Source organism: Pristiophorus japonicus, chromosome 8 (genome assembly GCF_044704955.1).
Source record: "Pristiophorus japonicus isolate sPriJap1 chromosome 8, sPriJap1.hap1, whole genome shotgun sequence".
Lineage (NCBI taxonomy): Eukaryota > Metazoa > Chordata > Chondrichthyes > Pristiophoridae > Pristiophorus > Pristiophorus japonicus.
Window position 1 is genome coordinate 61,627,574 of NC_091984.1, and position 16,119 is coordinate 61,643,692.

Here is a 16,119-nt window from a genome sequence, read left to right on the forward strand (position 1 = left end):
GAAATGACAGGTATCTGTGAGTAAGGACAGGGCACATCATTTAATCTCAAGATCTGGACTGTTTCTGCAAATGTGTCTCTAGCAGGGCGGAACGAAAAATGTTTTAATTCGTTGGCATGGTTTTCTAGTTTGCAATTATATTGTAAATGGATTTATTTTAACGACACAAACTGACAACAATCTACTCACGAGATGTTAACGCACAAAGGCTTTGAACCAACTCCATAACAAACAAAATATATTTGGGTGATAAGAAGTTTTATGTTCAGCATTTGGTGCAGCCTTTCTTGTCCAGTTGTACGTTAAACATTAAAAACAGTGTGATCAGACAATTTACAATGTAAATGCCTCTCACTCACTGTTAAACTATTTTATAACAGAAAGCTCGTTACTGAAGGGCCAGCCTAAGTGTACAGACATCTGTACTCAGTTGATATTGGAATCTTAAATTAACCTGAAATTGAGACATAGATGGTTGTCACGTCCATATTGCAGTTACATTCTGACTGAGAGCTAGCGCTTCACAGCAAGCTGGATGTATGATTTTATGCAAATGCCACTTGATGTCTAGGGACACACCGAGAAATAAGTAATACAATGAGGGAGAGGTACATTTTTCAATCGATCGCTGAACTAGGAATTTGAAGACAATATAATGCTGTGACCACATGTACAGTATATCCAGTAGCAGTATATTTTATGTTGGCAATTTCAGAAAAAATATTACATCAAGGTTACTTTCTAAGCATTTTTATTTAAAAAATAATTCAGCTGAAACCTGCCATATTAAAAAATTCCATAAAATCAAAGCACGTTTCATCTGCCTGTGAAGCACCATTAACATTCTAATTCCAAATATCTTTAAACAGCAATCAATAGAATGTGTAAAGTTCATCTTCAAGGTGATATTTTAAAGGGACATCAGTCCCCCAAATGGAATGCCCCCAGAAGTAGTCCCCTTGATAATTATGCAAATGAATGACTTTACATAGATGCCACATGGAGGGGGAAGAAGCAACAACAAAAGATGCTTGTATATAAAAAGATGTCTTCAATTAGTCAGTCCAAAGCTACAGGTGTCATCAGTCAAACAATACGCACTCTTGTGACAGCTGTGCAGAAACTGGCAATATTTTCTTGTTCTTCTCTTTCTCATATTCAACTTTATTCTGTGTGAGAGGGAGAGAGAGAGAAAGCTGGATTCAGTTCAACTTTAGCTTTTAGTTAATTAAAGAAGGATATCCTGTATTCATTTGCCTTCGTGTTCCCAGTTCTGAAGTCCAATCATTTTCATGTCTCTTGAGGTAAATATAAATGATCTTCTATGAAAATCACCAGTTCATCTGGCTTTTCACCTCCTTCCTGGCGCTGGCTGTCTACTTTATTCAAGCTACTGGAAGTGCATTTCAGATCGCTTTTATTGCTGCTGTCATCTGGAGTTGGTCCGAACATCCAATCTGTAAAAAAGAGCATTGTATAATATGGAAAACAGAAAGAAGAATAAAAGGACAGCGTCGCTAATTAACAACACCCTTAAACCCCAGGTTAAACATGTTTTAATGGAAACGAGCTTCTTACTTACCAATGCTCTTCTACGCCAGCAGAATGGAAATATTTTGTACTAAATAGGAGGCATCATTTACAGTAACTGCATTACCTGGTGTGACGGCAGTTACAGAACAGGATTCACGAAATAACTGACACAAGATCAATTCATTCTCATGCGTCTAATTATCATCTAGATTAGAGGATTAATGACTGACCGTTTTCCAGCTGACGTGTTGCACCTGGAGAAACACTAAACAGATGTTAGCAGGGAGGTGGCGAGGAAATCAAACAGATCGATAAAATAACATTTAGAAATTGTTTAGCATTTTATTTAACAATTTCTAAAGCCAATTAACAGAGTACAATTTCCTGTAAGGTTCAATTTACACATTTATACCCTTGACATTAAAAAAAATTCTATTTCCCCATCCAAATATTAATTTCATTTCAGTGTAACATAGCTAACAGAAGCATGGTGGCAGCAATTATATAGAAAATGACAGATACATAGCAGTAATTGCACAGAATAACACATCTGTAGAGCCGATTACACAGATGATAATAAATGCATGGAAATAATGAGATGGATGATAACCAATGTATTGGTCTGATTATACAGAGAATAACAGATATGTAGGACTCATTTCAGGGAATATGACAAATGTGTGGAACTGTTTACACGTAACATGAAAAATACATGGGACTGATTACAAAGAATAGCAGATAAATAAAACTGATTACAAAGAATAGCAGATCTGTTTAGCATTTCTCCAAGTGTAACACGTCATCTGGAAAATGGTCATTCATTAATCTTCCAATCTAGATGATAATTAGAAACAGGACTGATTAGTTGGCGATAACAGAGGGGTAAAACTGAATACATTGAGAATAATAGATATCTGGAGCTGATTACAGAGAATAATAAATATGGGGCTGATTAATGAACCATAAGGGATATATTAAGAATCAACCATGCAGTGTAGGAGTTGAGTCATGAAAAGATCAGACCGGTAGGGCTGGTAGGTTCCATCAGTGAACTAGTTGGGTCTTTAGGATAATCCAGCAGTTTACCTGGTCATTGTATGTGATGCCAGTCCACAAATTACCAGGTTTATTGAATTTAATTTCACAATTTCCTATGTTTCACTTCTCTGGCTCAAACTCTTTACAATCATTTTATAATTCATTCCCTCTCCTTTCTGTCATACTCACATGTGCTATTTTCTGCTTCTCTCCTTTTCTCCCTTTGTCTCTTCCTTCTGCCTCTCTTCTCTCCTGCCACCATTCTCCATCTCACTCTCTCTTTCTCTGTCACTCTTTTCTCTACCTCGTTTACTTCTCTCTCCACTCTTCTGTCTCTCTCTCCTCTTTTCAGTGTCTCTCTCCTCTCATCTACCACTCTCTCCCCTATTCTGCAGGTCTCTTTCTGACTCTCTCTTTCTCGCCTCTTTTGTCTTTCACTATTTCTTACCTCACTCCACTGCTGGATGGGAGGACAGTACGTTCTGTGTTTCCCTTTATTTCAGTTACTACACATTAGGAATACTTCATTGCCTGTGAAGTACTTTGGAACATCATGGTATCATGAAAGGTATTAAAAAAATCAAGTTCTTTCTTTCAAGCATTTTACAGGCAATGAGTATGTTGAAGAGTAGTCACCATTGAAATAGAGGCTTTTATAACAGCCAATTTGCACACAACAAGATCCCACAGAGTGCAAAGAGATAAATGACTAGTGTTATGTGTTTCAGTCTGCCTTCATTTTCTCGGTTAGCGTGACGAAGTTCACTCTTGTGAACAGTCCAAGCAACACATGTTCAGGAGTTTGCTGTACTGCACAATAACTAACTATACAATAGCGTAATCCATGGGTGTACCTCACAATACAACTCCTAAACTTCTAATCTAAATTTAGCTAAGCTTTTTGAAGGTGGACTGACATGTTTGGTGAGACTACACTATATACAAATTGTTAAGCCGCTTTTATTCACAGACAGCAACTGAATATAGAGTAACAGTCAAGCAAACTCCATTTACTCCACTCAATCTCACTTCTCTCCTCAAAAAATAGGAAACATATTAAACCAAATGCTGTGAGCCTTTTGTGGGATGGTGCACTTTTTTATTGCATTACTTTTCTTTCGAGCTACCTACCTGCAGAAACTGACTTCTGGCAATTTAGCTTTCAGCTGTGGACTCCAGGCCTACAATTTGCAGTCTTTCATTAAAATCTGACTGCCTGCGTGTTCCCTTTCTGTGTTTCCAACAGGGGAGGGGAGGTTGTGAAAGTGACTTCCTCCCTGGTCACTGATTCACCAACAGACCTGCCAATAAAGCCTTTCCTCGTCTCAGGGTGTGAGTTCAAAGACAACATCTTCTGCTGTACTGAAATTCAATAGTTGCCATCCTGGCTAATGGGCCTGGGATGAGACAATTAACTCTCATTGTATCAGTTCTGACATTCCACAAACAAGCCCACCTGGCTGTAATAAATATCTCAATGCCTGCAACCTGTGAATGGCCGTTTCCTTTTAAATCTGAGCAAATTCACTTTGTTTTAAAACACAACAACATTTAAATGTAACTCAATGGGGAAGAAACAATTAATCAATAAATCCCAACATGGCAACCAGCTGTTTTGGTAGTTTGAGGAATATTTTCCAGGATACTGAGAGAATTCACCCGTTCTTCTTTGAGTAGTGCCATGGATCTTACACATCCACCTGAATAGGCAGATGGGGCCTCAGTTTAATGTTTCATCCAAAAAATAGCACATGCAACAGGGCAGCATTCCCTCAATGCTCAAGTTCATAGAATGGGACGTGAACCCACAACTTTCTAAATCAGAGGTGAGGCGACTTCCACCAAGCCAAGCTAACACATGAGATTGATTATCTAGAGAATAACAGATACATGGGATTGGTTGCAAAGGCATGGTGGGGCAAGGATGTGGAGGAATTTCTAAATGAGGATTTTAAATCCAAGACAACAACTTATATTTATATAGTGCCTTCAACATAATAAAATGTCCCAAGGCACTTCACAGGTGCGTTATCAAAAAAAAATAATATCTTGCCATGTAAGGAGATGTTCGGGCAGATGACCAAAAACTTGGTCAAAAAGGTAGGTTTTAAGGAGCACCTTAAAGGAGGAAAGAGACAGAAGTGGAGAGGTGAAAAGATTTATGGAGGGAATTCCAGAGCTTAGAATCTAGGCAGCTGAAGGCACGACCATCAGTGGTGGAGCATTTAAAATCGGGGATATTCAAAAGTCCAGAATAGGTGGAGTGCAGAGGTACAGGTGGATTATACAGCTGGAGGAGGTTACAGAGATAAGGAGGGGCAAGGCAGTGGGGACTATTATATTAATGTTATTTATATGGACTTCCAGAAGGCATTTGATAAAGTCTCTCATAAGAGACTGTTAGCTAAACTTGAATTGAAAGCAAATTATTGACTTGGTTAGGAAATTGGCTGAACGGCAAGAGACAGAGAGTAGGGATAATGGGCAGCTACTCTAACTGGCAGAATGTGACTAATGGTGTCCCACAAGGATCTGAATAAGGTCCTCAACTATTTACTGTATTTATTAATGACTTGGATGATAGGATAGAAAGTCATATATCCAAGTTTGCCAATGACACAAAGGTACGTGGTACTGTAAGCAGTGTAGATGGAAGCATAACATTACAAAGAGATATTAATAGATTAAGTGAATGGGCAAAACTGTGGAAAATGGATTTCAATATAGGGAAATGTGAGGTCATCCACTTTGGACCCAAAACAGATAGAACAAAGTACTTTCTAAATGGTAAAAAGCTAGAAACAGTGGAGGTCCAAAGAGACTTGGGGTCCATATGCATAGCTCATTAAAATGTCCTGGACAGATACAGAAAATAATCAAAAAGGCTAATGGAATGCTGGCTTTATGTCTAGAAGACCAGAATACAAGCGCGTAGATGTTATGCTACAGCTGCACAAAATCTTGGTTAGACCACACCTGGAGTACTGTGAGCAGCTCTGGACACCCCACTTTTGGAAGGAAATATTGGCCTTGGAGGGAGTGCTGCGTAGATTTGTCAGAATGATGCCTAGACTCCAAGGGTTAAATTACAAGGACAAATTACACAAAATAGGGTTGTAATCCCTTGAATTTAGAAGATTAAAGGGTGATTTGATCAAAGTTTTCAAGATATTAAAGGGAACAGATATGGTAGATAGAAATAAACTATTTCCGCTGGCTAGGGAGTCTAGGACTAGGGGGCATAGTTTAAAAATTAGAGCCAAACCTTGCAAGAGTGAAATTAGGAAAAGTGCCTTCACGCCAAGGATGGTAGAAGTTTTGGAAAACATTTCCGCAAATGGCAATTGGTGCTAGATCAATTGTTAATTTTAAATCTGAGATTGATAGATTTTTCTTAACCAAAGGTATTAAGGGATATGAAGCAAAGGCGAGTATATGGTGTTAGGTCACAGATCAGCCATGATCTCATTGAATGGCGGAAGAAGCTCAAGGGGTTAAATGGCCTACTCCTACTCCTATGTGTGGACTGACAATGGAGGCTGGCTAGGACAGAGGCGATAGGGGAGCAGGACTTGATGCATGATAAGGGGCAGCTTAGCAGGAAATTTTGGATCAGTGGAAGCTGATGTGGATGGAGTTCAGATGTCCGATGGAGAGCATCGGAGAAGTCGGTCTGGAGATAATGAAGGCATGGATGACTAGTTTAGTGGCAGTGGGGGTGACATAAGGGTAGAGGTAGGCAAAGTTGCAAAAGTGGAAATACGTTGACTTTCTAGAAGTTGTTAATCTGTTTTTGCTAATTTTTTTTAGGTTGAAATATAGAAATATTTGATTTGATTTACAAAATCGTCAGCTTGCTCTAAATGTATGTATTTCAGTATAGGTCTATTGATTCTGTCTTTTGTTTCATTAATGAAGCAATTTTATACCCATTTTGCGAGTATCTTAAAATAAAATCACACTGTTTCAAATGCATTACATGTCTCCACAATAATCCTGCATCTCCTCACACTTCCATTGCGTACTTCCAACACCTGCAGGAGTTATTATTGCTGATACCATTATCATCATCATTATCATTTAATTTCCAAGACATCATGACCTATTCAAGATGACTTAAAACATGACTTATCAGTGACTTGAATACATTCCATTTAAAACCGATTAGCTTAAAGCATTACTTATCCTACATAATGTCTTTTGAATGGATTTAAGCACATAATCTAGGTTAGCATTTCAGTGCAGTACTAAGGGAGTTGCCACATTTCAGATGGCCCTATCTGCCTATTCAAGTAGATGTAAAGAAATGTAAAATAATTCTATTGGTACATTTCCAAAAAAAACAGCTTATATAGTCATTCATCCCAATTACTGTTTGTGTGCTAATTGGCTGCCATGATTGCCTAAGCAATAGTTGTGACTGCACAGCATTAGACACTGAGTCATGGAATGCTATTGAAACCCAATCATCATCATCATAGGCAGTCCCTCGAAATGAGGATGACTTGCTTCCATGCCAAAAAAGGATGAGTTCACAGGTGTTTCAATGAAGGACCTAATATTCCAGGTCCCGAACTACATCCTGAAGGGTGGAAGATGCCTGTGCGTGGATTTTTTAACATGTGGTGGCCATTGCACACCAGCCACCTCACGGGCTAGATAGAGCTAGGTCTTGGTCCAGTGGCATTGAGTTCTCCAAGACGACTGGAGACCTGCTCTGCTACACAGACCTAGTGTACACATATCGTAGTGTGGGCTGGCCCGTGCTGCCCCTGGGCCCCTGGCCGCGAACTCACGGCTCTCCTGGGCCCCGATCACATCCCTCCACAATCTCTCGCTGCTCTTTTGCCCCAATCTCGCCGCTCCTGCTGTATCTGCCCACGCTCCAATCACCGACCTAGACCTTGATGCCGTCACTCTTCGCTGCCAAAGCATTGAAACCCAATGAGAAGCTAAGGAAGACTTCAGTCAGTCAAGTCACTCCCTTGTAGAAACTCAGCACTGAAAATGGGATGAAGCCATTTTTTCTGCTAATCACCTGCAGATTATCACTAGATCAATTTGCAGTGGTTATGTCATACTAGCTAGTTGACATCCTGTTAATACATGGATTGCACTGGTCACTAATGTCTACCATGATACCACTCACTAGCAAATGGCCCCAAACAGAAATATCTCACTTTAAAGAAAAATTCCATCGAGAATATTTTCAAAAGAAACCATTTGAACTTCTCAATGAGATCATTGCCTTTTAATCATTCCCAAATATCCACATTTCAAAATTAATTCTCTCCCTCCATAACATCCTACTTCATTTTTTCGAACCTTGTCAAACATCATGGGTTATAGATGAAATAAGTGAAATATAACATTGCCTCGACTACCAAATTCAGCAGTGATCTATATTTGAGGTGATCATGCAGGTTATATCGATTTTCCCTAGAGGCCAGAGTAATTTTAAATACAATAGGTTAGTGACTGGTTGCTACCAGCCTTTTTTTTAAAGTCTATTATCAGGCAATGGAGAAGGGTAAAGCATCTCTCCCACACATTATTCCAAGGTCAGAGGAATCTAAGGCTGTTTTTAATACTGTAATCCTATAAATATATAACACACAATCTTTTCCTTCAGCTGCCTACTGACTTTAAGAAATCATTTTAACAGAGGTAGGAGCTGAGTAGATTATGAATTGATAGACGATTAATGAAAGTGTTCCACTTTTTAATGGCAAAATGGGTCAGTACTTGGGTTTCTAACAACAGGTACCTTATGGGAACTTTGAAATTAGAGCAGGCAAACTCTGATAAAGTTGGATAAATTTCCACAAAAAAAATCTTTAAAAAAGTATTCTTCTTCTCAAAATGGTTTTAAAGTAACAGACTCAGCTGTTGGAAAAATAATTTTAATAAATAAGTTAGCCACGCCTACAATGTCAATAATTGACTATAAAAAGTATTCGAGTTGTATATTACACTGCTTCGTGAAGGTGTCTTTAAAGGGATATGTTACAGATGAAAGAATTTGGCAAGTCTCTTGTTCTGTCAATGCGATTTCATCATTTGTGTCAAGAAATATAACGGAGTCAAAAACCTTGTATTAGTTTGACAACTGACGACATTAATTTGACAAAAATGGCACGCTTCCGATTAGAGGAAATTCGTTGGGAATAATCTGAAATGTATTGATTGTATCTCTTTAATATTTACCCTTAATATTTAATATTTGACTTGTCAAAAACCAACTACAACATGGCTAGTATTTAACTTGATGTCTCCTTTCTACTCAGCGTTTTAAAATCGTGTCGACACTATTGATCTAGAATTTAGACTTCAGATTTAGAAGGCAGACTGGATGAGCCAATTGGCCTAATGGCTTCCTTCGGTGCTGTTCTATGATTCTATGAATATTTCTAATAATGTTAAACCGATCAAAACACGCAGCCTTCATTGTCTTCATGCCCAGCTAAACGAGGCAAATCTTGGTGGGTAAAATATTGTTGGGGAGTTAATAGTATATATTTCATTATAAAATTGAGCCCTTTGGTTTTATACGGTTTAAATGTTTTACTGTGATCGGGATCACAGAATCTTTCTGGTGTTTGTAAATTATACTTGATCTTTATTTCAGTTTGACGGAAGTGTATCCAGGTTTCTTTTAGTGTACCATCGGTTTCTAAATGGGTTTGACTTTGATCACATGCTTGTTATTCTGTGCCAGCTTCAAAGCAACGAAGGTATGTTAATGAAATCAAACCGGGTTTGACCGAAGGTGTGTGATCAACAACAGAGAATCTGCCCGTCCAGGCGGAAAGTAATGCGATAAAACTGGCCGCTACAGCAATGATCACAAAGCCAAGGACCGCAGCATCCAGATTTCAGTTCAAGCACTATGTGTTGTTTAATTCGAAGGGCAAAGATGTAGAAATGCTAAAATGAATTGACATTAGTTAAAGGATTATATATTAAAGATTTCCACGTTTAAGTTATCAAGAGATGTTATTCATCATGGTCTCAGTCTTGTTGTGACCTGTGAACAAGTAATCCCTTGAGAGCATTCAGAAACCATTGATGAGATATGAAGGGAGAATACTGGGGAAATAATAACCATCAACCGGATTAGTATGAGCCAGGGCTGGGTGTTCGGATGAGCTTACACGGAGGGATCAAAAGAAAGCTGAGCGTGTGAGAGGTGACCAGTCACTAATGATTTTTAACTGTGGCTTCGAATAGAATTATCCGCTCGGCTCGTTTGAATGGGTGTTAAAAAATGAAAAAGAATCGAATTTGACTAATTGAAAAGCAAAATACTTTGGTTGCTGGAAATCGGAAACCTCTCCACAGATGCTGCCTGACCTGCTGAGTATTTCCGGCATTTTCCGTTTTTACTTTGAATTTGACCTAAGTTTGCTCATAAACTTTGAATGTGTGAAACAAGATATGCATTCTCAGGTTTAAAGAACGTCATTCTGATGCGCCCGTGTGTGTGGTTCATTTACACTGTGCCCCGTTTTAATAGGGCAGTGAGGACTCCCAACTACTCACCCACAAAGTCATGGACAAGGTCCTTGATGAAGTGGCCCACAATAGCATAAGCCACAGCCACCACCACCAGGGCTGCCATCAACAGGTAAAGCACAGCCTTTGGCAAAGGGATGGCGTCCCGAGACGGAGGGTTGTATTCCTTGTACAGCAATTCGTTGTCGGAGAAGGAATACTGGAAGAGATGCTCCATGCCACCGCTGGAATTGGTGGCATTCACCGCTGAGTTATAATCGCCCTCCTCCGGACCCAGCACACTCACCGCCGACGTGGTCGTCTCCACAGTTTTTTGCACCAAATTCGCGGTCTTGTTCACAACGGGTAAAATCCGGGAAAGCAACGTGATCCAGTCTTTGAACGCCGTCCCGTTGCACAGGATCATATTGCCATGGACGCGAGGAACTGAAAGTAGGCTGGAAGGTTGTGCGGCTCCCTGGATATCTGCAGCAGTCTAACCGGGCAGCAACAGTTGGGATCTGTGCAGACTGCAGAGCTGTACTCGGTCTGTGTGTCCGGGCTGTGACTGGATCTTGTTGCGCGCTGACTCTTCTCTCCACGGATTAGTATGAGCCAGGGCTGGGTGTTCGGATGAGCTTACACGGAGGGATCAAAAGAAAGCTGAGCGTGTGAGAGGTGACCAGTCACTGGTGCTGGGGGAGAGATGTTCAGCCTCAGTCTGTGCGCCTTTCTATTTGTTGGTCTCACTCAGTGTTTAGAACGGGGTTGGGTTTCAGACTGACAATGTTTGGAGCTTGAGCCTCAAACAGAGGCAAAGAATAGATTGTAGTGGTAATTACTTCCACCCAAAGCCTCTGCTGATGATGGCTCTTCCCAGGCAGACTCAGAAGTGGCGATCAAGGTGAAAGCAGTGACTTCCATTCACACTGCAAGTTTAGCATCGATGCGTGTTATATCTTCAGTACAACTCACAAACACACACACAGCCTTAAGATGGCAGAACACTCCACAACTCCAGTCAGGTGACCTGTTCCCTCTATTATAAACAGCACTAGCTGCAGTACCACAGGTGGAGCTATATATATTACACTTCTCCCTCCTTAATGAAGAAGTAATTATAACAAAATAATCATCATACATAACTTGCATGGTTATACATAACAAAAGATAGGGACTTATTTTGCCATATTTACAAATCAAGCTTAACCACTTGTTTTCTGTTTCGAAGAGGATACCTTCGCTCTCAAACAGAACTTTCTAAACATGGTGTCAAATTTAAACTCTTTCAAGGCTGATCCTGAGGAAAGTTTTCCTCCAAGGGATGCCCTTGATTTCCATTTGAACTCTCTCTCTTTTACTCTACCTCTATCAAAGTAACTGCGTGCAAAACTCTTGGTCAAGCACATTCCCAGGTGCTGGTCATGGAGGTCTCCTAATAATTTGGACTTGAACTTATTTGGTATAACCACTCTTGCACCCCACATGATACAACCTTTATCGACTGATCATTCATTCCTACGAATGAAGAATGGATGAATATCTTTGTCTGTTACCTGGTTTGGCCAGCCATTTGCAATATAATCATACACCTTTGACATAACTGGGTCATGTTTGGTTGCTCTACCAATCCCTTCAGCTGTGACTGGCAGTTCATCAATGTATGAAAAATAGAACACTTCTTCCCTATCGGGTGTAACTTGTGATGGGGAATGCAATCTAGACATTGCATCAGCATTACTGTGATCAGCTGATCATCTGTATTCAATATCTTATGTATATGCTGACAAAATCAAAGCCCATCTCGGCATTTGGACTGCAGCTAATGTTGGAACTGGGGACTTTGGATGGAGGATTGCTGTCAGGGGCTTATGGTCCATAATGATGGTAAAGTTACGACCATACAAGTATTTGTGGAAATTCTGGACCCCAAAAATTAATGCCAAAGCTTCCCATTCGATTTGCACATAATTACTCTCACTGGCAATGAGAGTGCGTGAAGCAAAAGCAAATAGTCTCTCCTTCCCACTACATAATACATGAGAGATCACTGCCCCAACTCCATCACATGCTAGCTTGATCTCCTTAGATATGTCATAGTGAACTAACATGGTGCTCTCTATCAATTTGCTTTTACACTCCTTGAATGCTGTATCGCATTCTTCTGACCACTTCCAATGGACCTGTCTTTTCAATAGTTCATTCAGTGGATGTAATACAGTAGCCAAATTTGGTAGGCACTTCCTATAATAGTTCAAAAGACCCAAAAATGATTGAAGTTCAGTGACATTCTTGGGAGTGGGTGCATTTCTGATTGCATCCAGCTTTCCCTTGGTTGGATGTAAACCATCTTTGTCTACTCTGTACCCTAAGTACTCCACGGAGTTTTGAAATAACTCACACTTGCGAGCAGACACTTGTATTCTGTGCTTCTCTAGCCATTTGAGGATTTCATTCAATATATTATGAATTTGCCTACTTGGTGCTGAAATGAGTATGTCATCTCAATAACATACTACCCCTTCAATACCTTGCAAAATCTGATTCATTGCCCCTTGAAATATGGCAGGGGTGGAAGACATTCCAAATGGTAGCCTATTAAATTGATATAGGCCGAGATGAGTATTTATAGTCAAGCATGACTTGGACTCCTCATCTAGTTTAAGCTGTAAGTAGGCATTCGTAAGAGCCAACTTTAAGAAAATCTGACCATCCGTCAGTGTTGTGAACAAATCTTCTACATTTGGCAATGTATTGGGGACATTACCCTCTAGAATGTGGTTTACGGTTACTTTATAATCACCACACAATCTTACCTTACCATCGGACTTAGGTACAACAACAATGGGTGTAGCCCAATTACATTGATTTATCTTAGAAATAATGTTCTCAGTCTTTAGTTTTTTGAGTTCTTGCTCAACTTTTTCCTTGAGTGTATATGGCTCAGGACCGATCTAGCATCCTTCTGTACCCTGACACTTGCCTTGAAACCTTTGATCGGACTGCCTGTTTCGCAGAACACCTTCGGATAATTCTTGATGGCATCATCCTTTGATGCAAATCTCATTTCAACACAAAAAATTTCACTCCAATCCAGCTTCAGTGATCCCAATTAATTTCTTCCTAGTAAGGCAGGCTTGTCTCCTGCCACTAGTAATAGAGGCAAGCTCTGAATTGGATCCTTGTATTTCACCGGTACGGTGATATGACCTACCACAGGAATGTTCTCTCCTGAGTAGCCTCGCAGCTCTATCTTGGATTTCTCCAATGGGAAATCACGCAATTTGTCAAGGTATAGCGACTCCGGTATTATACTCACGGATGCACCAGTGTCGATTTCCATGGGTATCTTGGTTCCTGCAACATCTATGATACTTTTTGAATTGCTGTTAGTTAACCTCGTGCTCCTGATGATGTGTTTCTCTAAAACTTCCTCGTCCTGTTGTTTTTCTTCCATGCTATGTAGTCTCTGGGGATTTCTACTTATTCGCATTGAAAGTTGGTTTACCCTTCAGTCGGCATGTTTTCGCAAGCTGCCCAATTTTGCTGCAGATGAAACACCCGGCCTTCACATATGGACAACTTTGAGCAATGTGTTGTCCCAGGCACCGATAGCAGGACTTCAATACTCTGTTACTATTGCCAGTTTCTGAGACCTTGGTGCCAAAATGCCTTTTACTTTTAACCTGCAGGCGATTCACCTCGGTTGTCTGACAACTGGAAATAGTATGAAATTCTCAGGAATATTGGTCAGCCATGTTCATTAACATAGCTGTCTGACACGCTAAATCAAAAGTCAAGTTAGGCATTGTCAATAACTTCCTTCTGATCGCATCATTGTTCATCCCACAAATAAAGTGGTCACGCAATGCTCGGTCCTGAAAGTTTCTGAAATTACCGTGAGTAGATAGCTTTTTTAATGCTACAATGTATTCACTGATATTTTCTTCGGTTAACTGATCTCATATTCCGAAATGATAACTTTCAGCAATTTCCAGAGGCACAGGACTGTAGTGCTGTTCACTGCTTAAGAGTTGTGTCCTTTGGCTTGACAGGCACAAGCACATTTTTCAGGGTTTCATACACCTTGGGCCCTGCTTCAGTTAAGAAAATTGCCCGGTTATGGTTTTCATCATTGGGGACTTCGATGATATTATTTGCAGTGAAAAACATTTCTAGCCGCTCCACATATGCTCCAAAACTTTCACAGTTGTGTTGAAACTCCCCCAAATGTCCTATTATTCCCATAGACACGGCCATCTGGACTCTAGCAGTTCAAACAAGTGTGCTTGTAATTTACCTTGGATTTGCAGCTGTCAATCAAAACAGAGAAGCTCTCAAAGTCTCTGTCAATTGACTGAATCCTCCACCAATAAAAATTGCAGCTTTTTTATCCACTTTATCCCATCTTCATCGCCATTGTTATATCTTCAGTACAACTCACAAACAAACACACAGCCTTAGGATGGCAGAACACTCCGGAACTCCAGTCAGGTGACCTGTTCCCTCTTTATTATAAATAGCACTGGCTGCAATGCCACAGGAGTCCCCAGGTGGAGCTATATATATTACACTGCGAAGCGATTTCCGCACTGATCCCGAACTGGCAGTGTGGACGCGGAAACAGAGTCAAGCCTGACCGAGTCTTCCTGGTGTAAATTCGCGTGCAACTCCAAAGTGCAGATTCTCCCCTCCACTCTATAAACATTTACATCTCGAAATTTTTGGGGGACAGCTCTGCACATATAAGTTCATGCATTTAAAATTCCAGCCAGATGGGAAAATAAAGAAGAAAGATTTGGATTTATATAGCGCCTTTCATGACCACCCAAAGTCTCAAAGCACTTTACAGCTAATGAATTACTTTTGGAGTGTAGTCACTGTTGTAATGTGGGAAACGCAGCAGCCAATTTGCGCACAAGCAAGCTCCCACAGACAGCAATGTGATAATTACCAGATAATCCGTTTTGTTATGATTGAAGGATAAATATTGGCCAGTACACTGTGGATAACTTCCCTGCTCTTCTTCAAAATAGTGTCATCAGATCTTTTACGTTCACCTGAGAGAGCTGACGGGGCCTCGGTTCAATGTCTCATCTGAAAGACGGCACCTCCAACAATGCAGCACTCTCTCAGCACTGCACTGGAGTGTTAGCATACATTCATGTGCTCAAGTCCCTGGAGTGGGGCCTGAATCCACAAAATTCTGACTCAAAGATGAGTGTGCTACCCACTGAGCCACAGCTGTCACAGGAACCAATGCAAACAGAGTTTTGTCTGGTTAGAACCCAAACTCCAGCTACCTGCCTCAAAGCAGTCTAGGTCTAGAATGACTAAAAAAATGATTAAGAAAGGGAAGATAGACTATGAAAGTAAACAAGCATGAAATATAAAAACAGATAGCAAGAGTTTCTACAGGTATATAAAAAGGAAAAGAGTGGCTAAAGTAAACGTTGGTCCCTTAGAGGATGATACCGGGGAATTAGTGATGGGGAACATGGAGATGGTAGAAACTCTGAACAAATATTTTGTATCAGTCTTTAGGGTAGCGGACACTAAAAATATTCCAACAGTGGATAGTCAAGGAGCTGTAACGGGGAGGAACTTAACAATCACTAAGGAGGTGGTACTCAGTAAGATAATGGGACTAAAGGCGGATAAATCCCCTGGACCTGATGGCTTGCATCCCAAGGTCTTAAGCGAAGTAATGGTAAGGATAGTGGATGCATCGGTTGTAGTTTACCAAAATTCCCTGGATTCTTGGGAGGTCCCAGCAGATTGGAAAATTGAAAATGTAACGCCCCTATTTAAAAAAGGAGGCAGAGAAAAAGCAGGAAACTACAGACCAATTAGCTGAACATCTGCAGTTGGGAAAATGTTGAAGTCCATTATTAAAGAAGCAGTAGCAAGGCATTTGGAAAAGCATAATGCAGTCAGGCAAAGTCAGCATGGATTTATGAAGGGAAAGTCATGTTTGACAAATTTGCTGGAATTCTTTGAGGATGTAACGAACAGCGTGGATAAAGGGGAACCAGTGGATGTGGTGTATTTGGA

The 16,119-nt window shown here is 40.3% G+C and overlaps 1 long non-coding RNA gene across 1 annotated transcript in view; it reads right to left on the bottom strand.

The window, feature by feature from the left end:
* Positions 1–461: 461 nt before the first annotated feature.
* LOC139268081 (uncharacterized) overlaps positions 462–16,119 on the bottom strand; it is a 151,006-nt gene continuing 135,348 nt past the window's right edge. The window contains exon 4 of the long non-coding RNA XR_011593970.1: positions 462–1,457. This is a non-coding gene — a long non-coding RNA (uncharacterized lncRNA). The remainder of the gene's footprint in view (positions 1,458–16,119) is intronic.